Here is a 14,884-nt window from a genome sequence, read left to right as displayed (position 1 = left end):
GGTAGGAGGTGGTCTTTTCACTGGGCCTCTTTGGATTTTTTTGAAATTGTGAACCGTATAATTTATTAATTCTTCAAAAAAATAAATATTTTTCTGGCTCATAAATTGTACTCTGCTTTAACAATTTCAGAAGAAGGCCTTGATGTCTATACAGATATATTCACCCTGTTTGATGATGGCAGAGGCTAGAAAATAAGTCAAATATCCCATGGAAGAATGGTGAATAAGTTATGAGAGTGCCTTAGAATGGAATGCTTTACAGCTATTACAAATGGTGTGGGTAAATACAGCAGTGGAATGGGAAAGGATGGTCTTCAAAAAATGGTACTGGGTCATTTGGAAAGTCATATGAGGAAGAACTGTCTATTGACGCAGATCTCAAATTATACACAAAAATTGATTCCAGATGGACTGCAGACCTAAATATAAAAGATAAACAATGAAGCTCTTAGAAAAAAAAATATTTTAATGACTTTGGGTTCAGTTCAGTTCAGTTCGGTCGCTCAGTCGTGTCCGACTCTTTGCGACCCCATGAATCACAGCACACCAGGCCTCCCTGTCCATCACCAACTCCCGGAGTTCACTCAAACTCATGTCCATGAGTCGGTGATGCCATCCAGCCATCTCATCCTTTGTCATCCCCTTCTCCTCCTGCCCCCAATCCCTCCCAGCATCAGAGTCTTTTCCAATGAGTCAACTCTTCGCATGAGGTGGCCAAAGTATTGCAGTTTCAGCTTCAGCATCATTCCCTCCAAAGAACACCCAGGACTGATCTCCTTTAGAGTGGACTGGTTGGATCTCCTTGCAGTCCAAGGGACTCTCAAGAGACTTCTCCAACACCACAGTTCAAAAGCATCAATTCCTCGGTGCTCAGCTTTCTTCATTGTCCAACTCTCACATCCATACATAACCACAGGAAAAACCATAGCCTTGACTAGACGAACCTTTGTTGGCAAAGTAATGTCTCTGCTTTTGAATATGCTATCTAGGTTGGTCATAACCTTCCTTCCAAGGAGTAAGCGTCTTTTAATTTCATGGCTGCAGTCACCATCTGCAGTGATTTTGGAGCACCCAAAAGTAAAGTCTGACACTGTTTCCACTGTTTCCCCATCTATTTGCCATGAAGTGATGGGACCAGATGCCATGATCTTAGTTTTCTGAATGTTGAGCTTTAAGCCAACTTTTTCACTCTCCTCTTTCACTTTCATGAAGAGGCTTTTTAGTTAGGATTTTCTAAATGAGGTTACAGAAAATGTTAAAAGACAAATAAAAATGAAAAGTTGAACTTTGTCAATAGTAAGAACATCGGTTTATCATAAGAAACTACATTTAGAGAGTGAAGAACAAAGCCACAAAAAGGAGAAAATATTGTAACACTTGTATCTGACGAAGAACTCATATGCAGAATTTATTAAGAACTCTTGCAAAATCATAAGAAGCAAGCTTTCAGAAAAGTGGGCAAAATATAGGATAGACAGTTCACAAAAGGAGATACACAAATGGCCCATAAACATTTGAAAAGTTCTCTGCTAATTCCACTAGTCATCAGGAAATTTTAAGTCAAAACCATAATATAATAATCACCAGAATATCATTCCACTCCTAGGAATTTGACTTGGCAGAAATGTGTATACATGCCTTTTTTTTTTTTTTTTTTTTTTTGAGGAGAGCATGGCAACTCATTCTAGTATTCTTACCTGGAGAATCTCATGGACAGAGGAGCCTGGCAGGCTATAGTCCATAGCGTGGCACAGAGTCGGACATGAATGAAGTGACTTAGCACTCACTCGCACATTTTTTTTAACACCAGAAACACAGAAGAATGTTGATAACAGCACTCTTTTTAATAGCTCAAACCTGGAAACAACCCCAAAGTCTATAGTAGAATAAATAAATTGCAGGATTTTTCACCTAATGGAGTGCTACATAGTAATGAGAATAAACAAAACATTATTATTTGCAACAACATGGATGAATCTCAAGCACAATGTTCAAAGAGACTAGACACAGAATAATGTGAAACGGTGCAGCTGCTATGAAGAACAGTATGGGAGTTCCTCAAAAATTAAAAATAGAATTACTATGTGATCCAGCAATTCTACTTCTGAGTATATATCAAAAGAATTAACAGCAAGACTTTGAAGAAATGTTCGCACTTCCATATTCATAGTAGCACTGTTCACAGTAGGCAAGAGGAATAAACAACCCAAGTGTCCATGGAGAGATAAATGGATAAACAAAATACAATATATACATACAATGGAATATTACTCTTTTTTTTTTCCCTCAATGGCGTGGTATGAGGGATCTTAGTTCCCTGACCAAGGATGGAACCTGTGCCCCTATCTTTGGAAAAACAGAGTCCTAACCACTGGACCACCAAGGAAGTCCTGGAATACTATTCCTTCCTAAAAAGGAAGAAAATTCTGCCACATGATACAATGTGAGTGAACCTTGAGGACATTATGCTAAGTGAAATAAGCTGGTCACAAAAACAAAAATACTGTATGATTCCACTTATATGAAGTATGGAGAGAAATCAAATTCATATCAACAGACAGTAGACTGATGGTTGCTGGGGCATGGGTGAAGGAAGAAATGGGGTGCTGTTGTTTGATGGGTATAGAGTTTGTTTTCCCATATGAAAACTTCTGGATATTGGTTTCACAGTACTGTAAATATGCTTAACACTACTGAACTGTACACTTAGAAATTGTTCAGATGGTAAATTGTTTAAATGGTAAATTGTATATGTTATTTTCCACAATTAAGCCTTTTTAAATTAAAAAAAAAAATTTTAAATAAACATAATCTGAAAGGCTGGTAAGACATTAAGAGTAGATCTAAAATTTAGGAGAGGTGGAAGAAGGCAGGGCTGAAAAAAATATTTGAATAGATAATGATTGAAAGCTTCATGAATTGGGGGAAGGTATAACCTACGGTTTGAAGAAGTTGAGTCAATCCCAAAAGAATAGGCCCCAAACTATCATAATGCCCTAAAACATCATAAATCAAATTACTGAAAACTAAAAGAAAAAACAAAAAAACCAACTCTTGAATGTGCCCAGCAGTCCTAGAAAAATGATACATTGCCTACTGGGGCAGAATGTCTCTAATTCTTGTGATTTCTCATTAGAACCCATAGAGGCCAGAAGGAAACAGCACATTTTTCAAGTGCTAAGAGAAAGGAACTGTTAACAGAATTATATATCCAGTAAGAATATACTTTAGGAATGAAAATGAAATGAAGCCATTCTCAGATGAAGGAAAATTGAGTGAATTTGTTCTTAGTGAACTTAATTTAAAAAATTGCTAAAGGAAGTTCTTGAAAGGAGAAGGAGAATGATAACAGAAGGAAACATGGAATGTCAGGAGCAAAAAAGAGGAATAGAAAGGGTTAATATTTGGACTTGACTTGTTGGTGAAGTGGATAAGAGTCCGCTGGCCAATGGAGGGGATTTAGGTTTGATCCCTAGCCAGGAAGATTCAACATGAAGAGGAGCAATTAAGCCTATGAGCCACCGCTTCTGCAGCTACTGAGCCCAAGCACGTACTCTTGCCTGGAGGGTCCCATGGATGGAGGAGCCTGGTGGGCAAAAGTATAAAATAAATATCCATGAATTACTATTAATAAATAAATGATAAATAAATAAAGGGTAATAGGAAGTATCCTATTCAGAAGAATTCCAGATATTTTATGCAAGTACTCTGCTCTCAGGAGACGCAGCATAACCCCCCCCACTTTTTTTTTTTTTGTAATTTAAGTTTCAATTTATTAAATTATCTAAAAGATAAAACTATGAAAGTTCATTTTCTTAACCTTGTATACATCAGTAATGATTGTGATTAATTTCTCTCAAATACCTTGGGCTTCCCTGGTGACTCAGATGGTTAAGACTCTGCCTGCAATACAGGAGGCCTGGGTTTGATCCCTGGGTTGGGAAGATCCCCTGGAAAAAGGAATAGCAACCCACTCAGGTATTCTTACCTGGAGAATCCCATGGGCAGAGGAGCCTGGCAGGCTATAGTCCATGGGATAGCAAAGAGTTGGACTATGAAAGTTCATTTTCTTAAACGTGTAAACATCAGTAATGATTCCAGTTAATTTCTCTCAAGTAACTCATATGGCAACAACACATTTACAAAGACCTTAAACAACATATAAAATATAAACAATTGCAATAATTATAAAATTTTATCATGAAATTTAAATTTATTCATGTTTAAATTCTATTCTAAAAATATCAATACCATAGAGTTACTCTATTCCTTATTTCTGCACAATTTGGTATACCTTCCTTCAGTTCAGTTCAATTCAGTTCAGTTGCTCAGTCGTGTCCGACTCTTTTCGACCTCATGGACTGTAGCACACCAGGCTTCCCTGTCCATCACCAACTCCCAGAACTTGCTCAAACTAGTTTCCATCGAGTCGATGATGCCATCCAACCATCTCATCCTCTGTCATCCCCTTCTCCTCCTGCCTTCAATCATTCCCAGCATCAGGGTCTTTTCCAATGAGTCAGTTATTGGAATCAGGTGGCCAGAGTATTAGAGCTTCAACTTCAACATCAGTCCTTCCAATGAATATTCAGGACTGATTTCCTTTAGGATTGACTGGTTGGATCTACTTGCAGTCCAAGGGACTCTCAAGAGTCTTCTCCAATACCGCAGTTCAAAAGTATCAATTCTTCAGCACTCAGCTTTCTTTATGGTTCAACTCTCACATCCATATGTGACTACTGGAAAAACCATAGCTTTGACTAGACGAACCTTTGTTGGCAAAGTAATGTCTCTGCTTTTTAATATGCTGTTTGCTAAGTCACTTCAATTGTGTCCGACTCTGTGCGACCCCATAGACGGCAGCCTACCAGGCTCCTCCCTCCATCCATGGGGTTTTCCAGGCAAGAGTACTGGAGTGGGTTTCCATTGCCTTCTCCAATATGCTATCTAGGTTGGTCATAACTTTCCTTCCAAGGAGTAAGTGTCTTTTAATTTCATGGCTGCAATCACCATCTGTAGTGATTTTGGAGCCCAAGAAAAGAAAGTCTCTCACTGTTTCCATTGTTTCCCTCTCTGTTTGCCATGAAGTGATGGGACCAGATGCCATATCTTAGTTTTCTGAATGCTGAATTTTAAGCCAGACTTTCCACTCTCTTTCACTTTGTTCAAGAGGCTCTTTAATTCTTCTCTGCTTTCTCCCATAAGGGTGCTGTTATCTGCATATCTGAGGTTATTGGTGTTTCTCCAGGCAATCTTGACCCCAGCTTGTGCTTTATCCAGCCCAGCATTTCTCATGATTTACTCTGCATAGAAGTTAAATAAGCAGGGTGACAATATACAGCGTTGACGTACTCCTTGCCCAATTTGGAACCAGTCTGTTGTTCCATGTCTAGTACTAGTTGTTTCTTGACCTGCATACAGATTTCTCAGGAGGCAGGTAGGGTGGTCTGGTATTCCTATCTCTTTAAGAATTTTCCACAGTTTGTTGTCAGCCACACTATCACAATATTAGTGATAACAAAATAACCCTAATATTAGGGTTATTTTAATGCTTCTTTTGATGTTTTTCTGTGGCTTCAGAAAATTTCACATTAATTCTTTCCAGGAATTTTGTTGAAATTTACAGATGCCTCTTCCCCTCAGAACAGCAGATTTTGCAGGATCTAGGCTATCAATCAATTCCTAAGTATCTTTTTTGACCCTACAATTAAAGGGAATTAAACTTTAGTGATATATGGTGTGGCTGAGTCCCTGTAATACATGTGGACTTTTCTCTCCCTTCCTCTCTCCCTCTCCCTGTTACATATTTTCATTTCTGTAAGTTGTTGTCTTTCCAGTGCGTGAATAGCTCCCCACTTTTTAACTGCTGACTGTATGTCGTGTCATACTGTCAAAGAGGACAATATGAAAAGTTAATAAAAGACTATATTGTTGTTGTTCAGTGGCCCAGTCATGTTCAATTCTTTGTGACCCCATGGACTGCAGCATGCCAGGCCTCCCTGTCCCTCACTAGCTCCTGAAGTTTGCCCAAGTTCATGTTCATTGCATTGGTGATGCCATTCACCCATCTCATCTGAAATGAAAATCAAGTGAAATCAAATGAAAAATACTATACAGGGAAGAAATCTGACAAGACTCCACCTCAGTCAAGAGATAAGGTCATTACTAGTGATAAGCCGTGCTGATAGTACTAGTATGTGGAGAGAATGGCACTTTACCTCTGTTGTCTTCCTTCCCAAATCCCATAATCTCTATCAGATCATGAGGAAACATGACGCAAATCCCGAACGTGGGCCATTCTACAAAAAGGTGAACAACACTCCTCAAAACTGGCAAGGTCATCAAGAACAAGGAAGGTCTGAGAAACTGCCATAGCCAAGTGAAAGTCATTCAGTTGTGTCCGATTCTTTGTGACCCCATGAACTATACAGTCCATGGAATTCTCCAGGGCAGAATACTGGAGTGGGTAGGCTTTCCCTTCTCCAGGGGATCTCCCAACCCAGGGATCGAACCCAGGTCTCCTGCATTGCAGGCTGATTCTTTACCAGCTGAGCCACAAGGGAAGCCCATAACCAAGAGGAGCCTAGAGAGACATGACAATGAAATAGAACTTGATATCTTAGAATACTAGGACAGAAAAAAACATATTCGGTAAAAACTAAGGAAATCTGAATAAAGTATGGACTTCGGTCAATAATAATGTGTCAACATTCATTTATTAATTATTGTAGATGTGCCATACTAAATACAAAATGTTAATAGAAGAAACTGGGTTTTGAAGTATGTGCAAGCTGCATTATTGCGATTTTTCTGTAAATCTAAAACTGTTCTAAAATTTTTAAATTTCCTCTAAAAAAATCATTAAAACAGTAATCACGGGGACTTGCTGGTGGTCCAGTGGTTAAGAACCTGCCTTGCAGTACAGGGAACACGGGTTCAATCTGTGGTCCAGGAAGAGACCACATGCTATCTACAGACGTCTGCTGGATCTAACCGTGTTTTAGTGTTGTTCTAGTCTTTCATTTCCTGGCTTTTCTTTTGCCTAGTTGTTTTATTATTGAAAGTGGGACATGATGTTTTCAACTTTTATTGTTGAATTATGTGTTGCTCCTTTCAGTTTTAAGTCTGGTTTCGTTTCACTGTAATATAGACGTCTATTGTTAAGTGAATATGTTTGTATAATCATTTTTCCTATTGGATTGTCCTATTTATTTCCTTAAATACCTCTATAAAGTGTCCTTTGTTTCCAGTAACAGTTTTTGTCTTAAAGTCTATGTTGACTCAAACCAGTATAACCACTTGACTCTCTTGGTTTCTATTTACATTCTGTATCTTTTCTCATCTTTTAACTTTCTAAAGAGACTCTCTTGTATACAGCTTATAATTGGATCATGTTTTTGGGAAAATCCATTCTGTCAATCTCTCTCTTTTGATTGGAATGCCTAATTCATTAGCATTTGTTGTAATGATTTCTGAAGTAGGATTTACATCTACTAATTGATATTTATTTTCCATGTCTTTTTCATTTCTCTGTTCCTCTATTATCAGCTTCTTTTGTATTAAGTAGATGTTTTCTAGTGTGTTCTGTTTCAATTCTCTTGTCATTTTGTTTACGATATTAAAAAATCTTTTTTCTTAATGTTTCTCTGGGTAGTAAAATTAGCATCTTAATTTAAAACAATCTAACATTTTGTTTTACCTTGCATGTGACTTGCAGGATCTTAGTTCCCCAACCTGTGCCCTCGGCAATGAAAGTGTGGAGTCCTAACCATTGGACAGCCAGGGAATTCCCAACAATCAATAATTTTAATTAATACTAAATTTCAGCCATGTGGAAAAACTTTGTTCCTATATAAGCTCTGTTCCTTCCCCTCTCCTTTATGTTGTTATTATTATACGAATCAATCTTTATACATACTGTGACCATCAATACAGATTTATAATTATTGTGTTATGCACTTGTCTTTTAAATCAAATAGGAAAAATATAATTACACAGAGCATTTATATTTATGTTGTCATTTCCACACTTACTTATGTAGTTATCTTTACTGATGCCATGTTGATTCAAGTTACTCTCAAGAGTCCTTTTATTTCAGCCCAAAGAACTCCTTTTAGAATTTGTTGTGGGGCAGATCTTAATTCCTCCTTCATTTGTGAAGTATAGTTATGCCAGATGTAGAATTCTTGGTTGACAGTTTCTATTTTCAGCACTTTCAGTGTCATCCCACTACCTTCTGGCAGTCCTGGTTTCTAGGGAGAAATTAGCACTTAATCCCATGGACAGGGGAGTCTGGCGGGCTACAGTCCATAGGGTTGCATAGAGTTGGGCATGACTGAATCGACAGCGTGAACACACATGAGGATCTCTTATAAGTAGTGAGCCACTCCTCTCCCTCTGCTTTCTTAGAGTCTCTTTTTCTTTGGCTTTCAGAATTTAACAGTGATCTCTTTCTCAGGAAACGGAAAGTCTTCTCTTAGTCCTAGGGAGCTTCGTGGGAGCTTAGGCTATTCTGTGCACTCACTTTCTGAGACAACTTTCGAGCCCCTTGGCTTGGATAGGGTTGGGGGAAACACATGAGAAACAGAGTATGAACTCTTGACTAGTTGCACAAAATGCAATTTGCAAGCCAGCAGCACTGTCAACCCCTGGGAGCTTGCTGTGATGTAGATGCCCAGCAGCACCCTAGACCTACTGAATCAGACTCTGTATTTTCAGTAAGGTCTCAAGATGACTCAGTGGTAAAGAATCTGCCTGACAGTGCAAGAGTTGCATGTTCAATTCTTAAGTCATGAAAATCCCCTAGAGAAGGAAATGGCAACCCACTTTAGTATTCTTGCCTGGAAAATCCTATGGACAGAGGAGGCTGGTGGGCTGCAGTCCATGGGGTTGCAAAGTCAGACATGACTGAGAAACTGAGCAAGATGACTCAAGTGCACTCGATAAATTCCTTTTTGTGAAGAGGAGAAATGCCTACTCCAGTGCCTGCAGTTCCCTCAGCGGAAGGAGGTGGCTGCTCTCATACACGACCTTTTGAAGATTGAACACACAGCAGCGAATGCTTTAAGATACTACTGGCAATCTTCCAGTTCCCCTCCATAGCTGCTTATCTCAGAAAATTCAGTATTTTCTCAAGTACTAAAGTGAATCAGTGGCTCTCTACCACTTTTTAACTTATTTATTTTTGGCTGTAATGGGTTTTGTTGCTGTGCACAGGTTTTCAGTGAACATGGGCTCTACAGCTCTCGGGCTTCAGTAGTTGTGGCACAGGGGCTCAGCTGCCCCAAGGCACGTGGAATCTTCCCAAACCAGGGATCAAACCCGTGTCCCCTGCATTGGCAGGCAGATTCTTAACACTGGACCAACAGGGAAGTCCTTTCCACCACTCTTCGCATCATCAAGCAGTAAGTCAATAAAGCTCTATGAGTGCCCATGGTGTGCTCTTCTAGGGAGAGGGCCATGGACCAAGGTTCCAACTTAGAGAAACTGCAGTTGCTCTTGGAACATTAACATGTAGAGGCCTAGTGCAGGGGATAAAACCAAAGTAGTTGCAGTGGATTTCTCAAAGTGCTCCTCATCAGCTGAAGACCACAACAATTGCTGAGTGTTTTTCTCTTCAAATGAGATACTGCTAGTATCCACTGAAGAGGGTTGCTCCAATGGTTTAGATCAGATCAGATCAGTCGCTCAGTCATGTCCGACTCTTTTCGACCCCATGAATCGCAGCACGCCAGGCCTCCGTGTCCATCACCAACTCCCGGAGTTCACTCAGACTCACGTCCATCGAGTCAGTGATGCCATCCAGCCATCTCATCCTCTGTCGTCCCCTTCTCCTCCTGCCCCCAAGCCCTCCCAGCATCAGAGTCTTTTCCAATGAGTCAACTCTTCGCATGAGGTGGCCAAAGTACTGGAGTTTCGGCTTTACCATCATTTCTTCCAAAGAAATCCCAGGGTTGATCTCCTTCAGAATGGACTGGTTGGATCTCCTTGCAGTCCAAGGGACTCTCAAGAGTCTTCTCCAACACCACAGTTCAAAAGCATCAATTCTTCGGCGCTCAGCCTTCTTCACAGTCCAACTCTCACATCCATACATGACCACAGGAAAAACCATAGCCTTGACTAGACGAACCTTTGTTGGCAAAGTAATGTCTCTGCTTTTGAATATGCTATCTAGGTTGGTCATAACCTTCCTTCCAAGGAGTAAGCGTCTTTTAATTTCATGGCTGCAGTCACCAATGGTTTAATGAGAGAATAATAAGTCATTAAGTCCTCAAAAAATGTTCATCATTATTAAGTCATTACAAGCATAGTGGGTTTTACCAGTGGTGTTGTGAGAATTACATGTGACGATACCTAGATTCAGAGAAGTTAAATCATAAGGTATTTAGGGACCCAGAATGTTGCATATAAGTGCTGGAGCATGAATTTGACTCCAAATGTTCTAAATCTTTGGGTGTTTTTTATTGTGTGTGTGTGTGTATACAGTCTTTGTTAATTAAATTATTCTTCAGGACAAGAACAAAGATCATCCCCTGACAAAACTTAGGAACTATGTATGTGTGCTAAGTTGCTTCAGTCGTGTCCAACTCTTTGCAATGTTATGGACTATGGCCCGCCAGGCTCCTCTGTCCATGGGATTCTCCAGGCAACAATACTGGAGTGGGTTGCTGTGCCCTCCAGGGGATCTTCCCGACCCAGGGATCACACCCTTGTTGTATAGAACTTTACAGAACAGAGAACAACACTTTAGCTGAAGCCTGCCCGCTGACCTGCAAAGGGTGCCTGAGTGGACTCAACGAAGAAAAGTAAATCAGGCAGGGAAGGAAAAGTACCCATCTGAATAAAACTTCAGCTGCCATCAGGGCAAGTCCTGTGATGGTCACAGATTGAAGGCTCTGTTTTTGGAAGGTTCAAGTACAGCACAGGGGTTCCACGTGTCTTTATGGTTACATCCAGGCTGAGATGCTATTTGGTCAACGTAACTCAAATTCCTGGCCAGCCAAACTCCAGCAGCAAAGGCCCAAATTGAAGAACAAGTTCCTCTGGAAGTCATTCTTATTGGTGCTGAAGTGGTAGATGCCCCAAAGCCAGTCTCCCACTTTGTCTGGAATTTCGGTAGCTTCGTTCGCAGAGCCCGCAGAGGCCCCGCCAGCCCCACTGGAAGGCATAACAGCACCTTCGCCCAAATCTACTAAATCTTTTAATCCCAGATTTCTTTGTGGTTCTTTGTGCTACAAATCAGCTCCATCCTCTGCTGTCTTTTCCCTTAATTAGCCCTAGCACAGCTGAGTGCCCTGTAGTCATTTTTAATGAGTTAATCAAGGAAGACCTGAATCCTTTGCTTAGCCTAGAACTGACATGGCTAAAAGCCCCTGGAGTGCCCCAGGATATCATTCATAATCCTTTGTCTGCTCAGGCTGCTCTTTCTTCCCTGTGAGCTCTGAATCAGGGAAATTTCAGGCATAAAATAAGAGCATTAATTTATTGGTCCTCATATTTTTGAAGAAAATAAAATAGCTAATGTTTAATAAGCACATAACACATGCCAGAACCTACTGAAAGGCACTTTATATGAAAACCCAGTGAGGCAGCAAATTTAGTTACTTCTGTTGTTCACATAAGAAAAATGAAGTTTAGAGAGTTTTTCCAAGTCTTTCCATTTCAGGGAGCTAGGGAAGGGAGGAGCCAGATTCACAACAAAATCTATCTGACCTTCCCTGGTGGCTCAGAGGATAAAGAATCCGCCTCAGTGCAGGAGCTTCAGCTGGATCCCTGGGTTGGGAAGATTCCCTGAAGAAGGAAATGGCCACCTACTCCAGTATTCTTGCCTGGAGAATCCCATAGACAGAGGAGCCTGGTGGGCTACAGTCTATGGGGTCACACAGAGTTAGACATGACCAAGCGACTAACACTGATGTCACAGGGATTGGAAGGACAGGGAGATCGGGGGGTGGGGGAGAGGGGCAGAGAGACAAAATAAAAGTTGACAGAGTTCATTTTATTTTTTTAGTTATTATTATTTTTAAAATATTTATTTGGCTGGGCTGGGTCTTAGTTGTGGCATGCAGGGTCTTTAGTTGAAGCATGTGAACTCTTAGTTGTGGCTGTGGGATCTAGTTCCCTGACCAAGGATCAAACTCAGGTCCCCTGCATTGAGAACTTGGAATCTTAGCCAATGGACCACCAGGGGAGTCCCATGGAGTTCATTTTAGCCAAGTGTTGTCCTGAGGGTCTGAATCGTGAAGACATTCATGAACCGACTCTTTTTGACTCCCTCTCAATCACCCTCAATCTCCATCTCTCTCTCACACGCAATCTTTTTTTCCCCTTCGCTCTCTCTATTTCCATCTATTGCTGTTATGCTTTAAAAAAAAAATTTGGCATGATTCTTGAAATACTAACCTCAAATAATCAACAAGTATTCACAACTCTGTTACAAAATCTGCCATTTCTTATGGGAAAACATTAATTTATGAGTGATGAGTGTCTGATACTCTTCAATTGAATAATAAACATAATCTGGGATAGACCAATTGTCAAATGTCTCTGGAGGTAAAGATAAACTTCCTTAAATTTTTTTTTAAATTTTTTCCCTGTTATTTTCTAACGCAGCAGTCCACAGTGTTTTTTGGCACAACTGGTTTTATGGAAGACAGTTTTTCCACAGACAAGTGTGAGGGTGAAGGGGGTGGGGTGGGGGTGGGGGAAGGGGTTGGGGATGGTTTCCAGATGATTCAAGTGCCTTACATTTATTGTGCACTTAATTTCTATTATTATCACATCAGCTCCACCTCAGATCATCAGGCAATAGAGCCCAGGGGTTGGGGGCCTCTGTGCTAAAGGAATCTGAAGCTTTGGCCTTCTCCCATGAGGAACGTGGAAGCTTCCTGAAGCCACAGAGGAATACTATTTGTCTTGCTCATAAATTATCTTTAGGATCTTGCCCATTATCTGGCACCTCATAGGTGCAGAGGGACTGCATAGCAATTAACGGCACAGACTCTTAATATAATGTGAGCCACATGGGTGATTTTAAATTTTATAATAACCACATTAAAAAGGTAAGAAGAAATGGGTGACATTGATTTTACTAACACATTTTATTTTGCCCGGTATGTAAAAAATGTTGTTTTGACTGTGTAAGGCATATAAAAATCACTGAGCTGATGAAACAAAATTGTTTTAAGGCAGGACAAGAAAAATTGAACCTAAAATTTTATCTGCTGTTTGAGTCACTCTTCTCTCCCCTTCATATGCATTGTGCATCTGCACTGTACACAGACTAGATCTCCTTAGAAGATCTAGAAGACACAGGAATGCCTGCTCACCAACAAGAAATTAACTAAAAACCCCAACAATTTTCTATCAGTGCCAGCAAGGTAACTCTTTAGGAGATAACATTCCTTTCTCAATTCTGTAAGGAGTCACGATGACTCACTACTTGCCTGTTAGATCATGTAAACTATCAATATGTTTCTCTTACGTATAACCCTTTGTCTCAAAAGTTTATATAACTGTGCTTTGACCTCTAATGGATCTTTGAGTTCTAATGGGTGGAACAGTCCTCAGTGCTTTCTGAGAGACTGTCTCCTGGGTTGTAATCCTCAGATTGGCTTGAATAAAATTTTCCATTTATTTCTTAGATTGGCTATTGAGTATTTTTTTTCTTGGACAGAGCTGTTTCACATCGTGTGTTTTGTGCTGAGTGTCCAAAATGCAGTGTGCCAGGGCTTCCCTGGATGTCCAGTACTTAAGACTCTAAGCTTCCACTGCAGGAAGCATGGGTTCAGTCTCTGGTTGAGAAATTAAGATCCTGCATGCCACACCATGGGGCAAAAAAAGAAAACAAACAAGCAAACAAAACAACCCCACAGTTCAGGGTGTGTTTTACAGTCACAGCACATCTCAGTTTGGACTTGCCACGTTCAGGTGCCCAGCGTGGCTCAGCCATGTATTGGTTATAAATGTGGCTCAGCCACTGTATTGGTTATAAACACCCTCAGAGCCTGTTTCAGAGGAGGAAAAAGGGCAGCAGTTTACTGCCCAAATTGTCTTGGATTCCAGGACTGTGCCTTTAAACGGACTTTTGGGCTTGGCCTCCACTCTTGAAGAAATGGGATGAGAGCAGTTATGGGGACCAATTAATACAAGGGCAGGGCTTGGCCCAGAGCAGAAATCCAGATCCTTTGAGCTTTGGATGCATCCTTTTGTGGCATTGAAACATTGGTCACCTTATTTCTGCTTTGATGCACACTTTCCTGTAATAATAACACTTGAATTTCTCCCATTCTAAAGTGTTTCTCCAAAAATCCATGTCCACACGTGTATTGAGCTCCCTCTGCTTCCCCGCAAATTCTCCATGGTTTCTCCACTCCTGCACCTCCTGTTCATCTCTCTCCTCCCTGCACAGAGCTTGACACTCACCATCCCCTGAAAGTGCAGTAGTCTTCTCAAATTTAGGAACAAGAAATGAAGTGAGAGGTTCAAGTGATAAAGAGGTGGTAGTGGCTCTTGGGCATTATGTGGGATAGCGTGGTGTGGAGTCTTGTTGGGTTGTTGTGGGGTCATTTGGGGTCTTTTTGGGGTGGCTGTTGGATCTTGTGGGGCTGAGGGGGAGTCTTGTGGGGTCTTATGGGGCTATGTGTGGGTGGGGAAGTACAACTGCTTGGAGCTGATGTAGCTGTTCCCTGGTGAAGGAGTGGGAACTATCACACCCATAAGGTGGTTCCTTCTGCCCGAGGTGGACCCTCTGATGCTAAACTTTTTCAAACAGAGTACATCCTTCATGGACACACAGCTATGAAGATCACTTCTAACCAGAACTGGTGCCGATGGAGAGCCTTTCAGGATTGGAAGCATTCTGGGTTTTCGGTCTGCTACCCAT

This window comes from Bos taurus, chromosome 8, assembly GCF_002263795.3.
Source record: "Bos taurus isolate L1 Dominette 01449 registration number 42190680 breed Hereford chromosome 8, ARS-UCD2.0, whole genome shotgun sequence".
NCBI lineage: Eukaryota > Metazoa > Chordata > Mammalia > Artiodactyla > Bovidae > Bos > Bos taurus.
Note: the sequence above shows the minus strand (reverse complement) of the source record.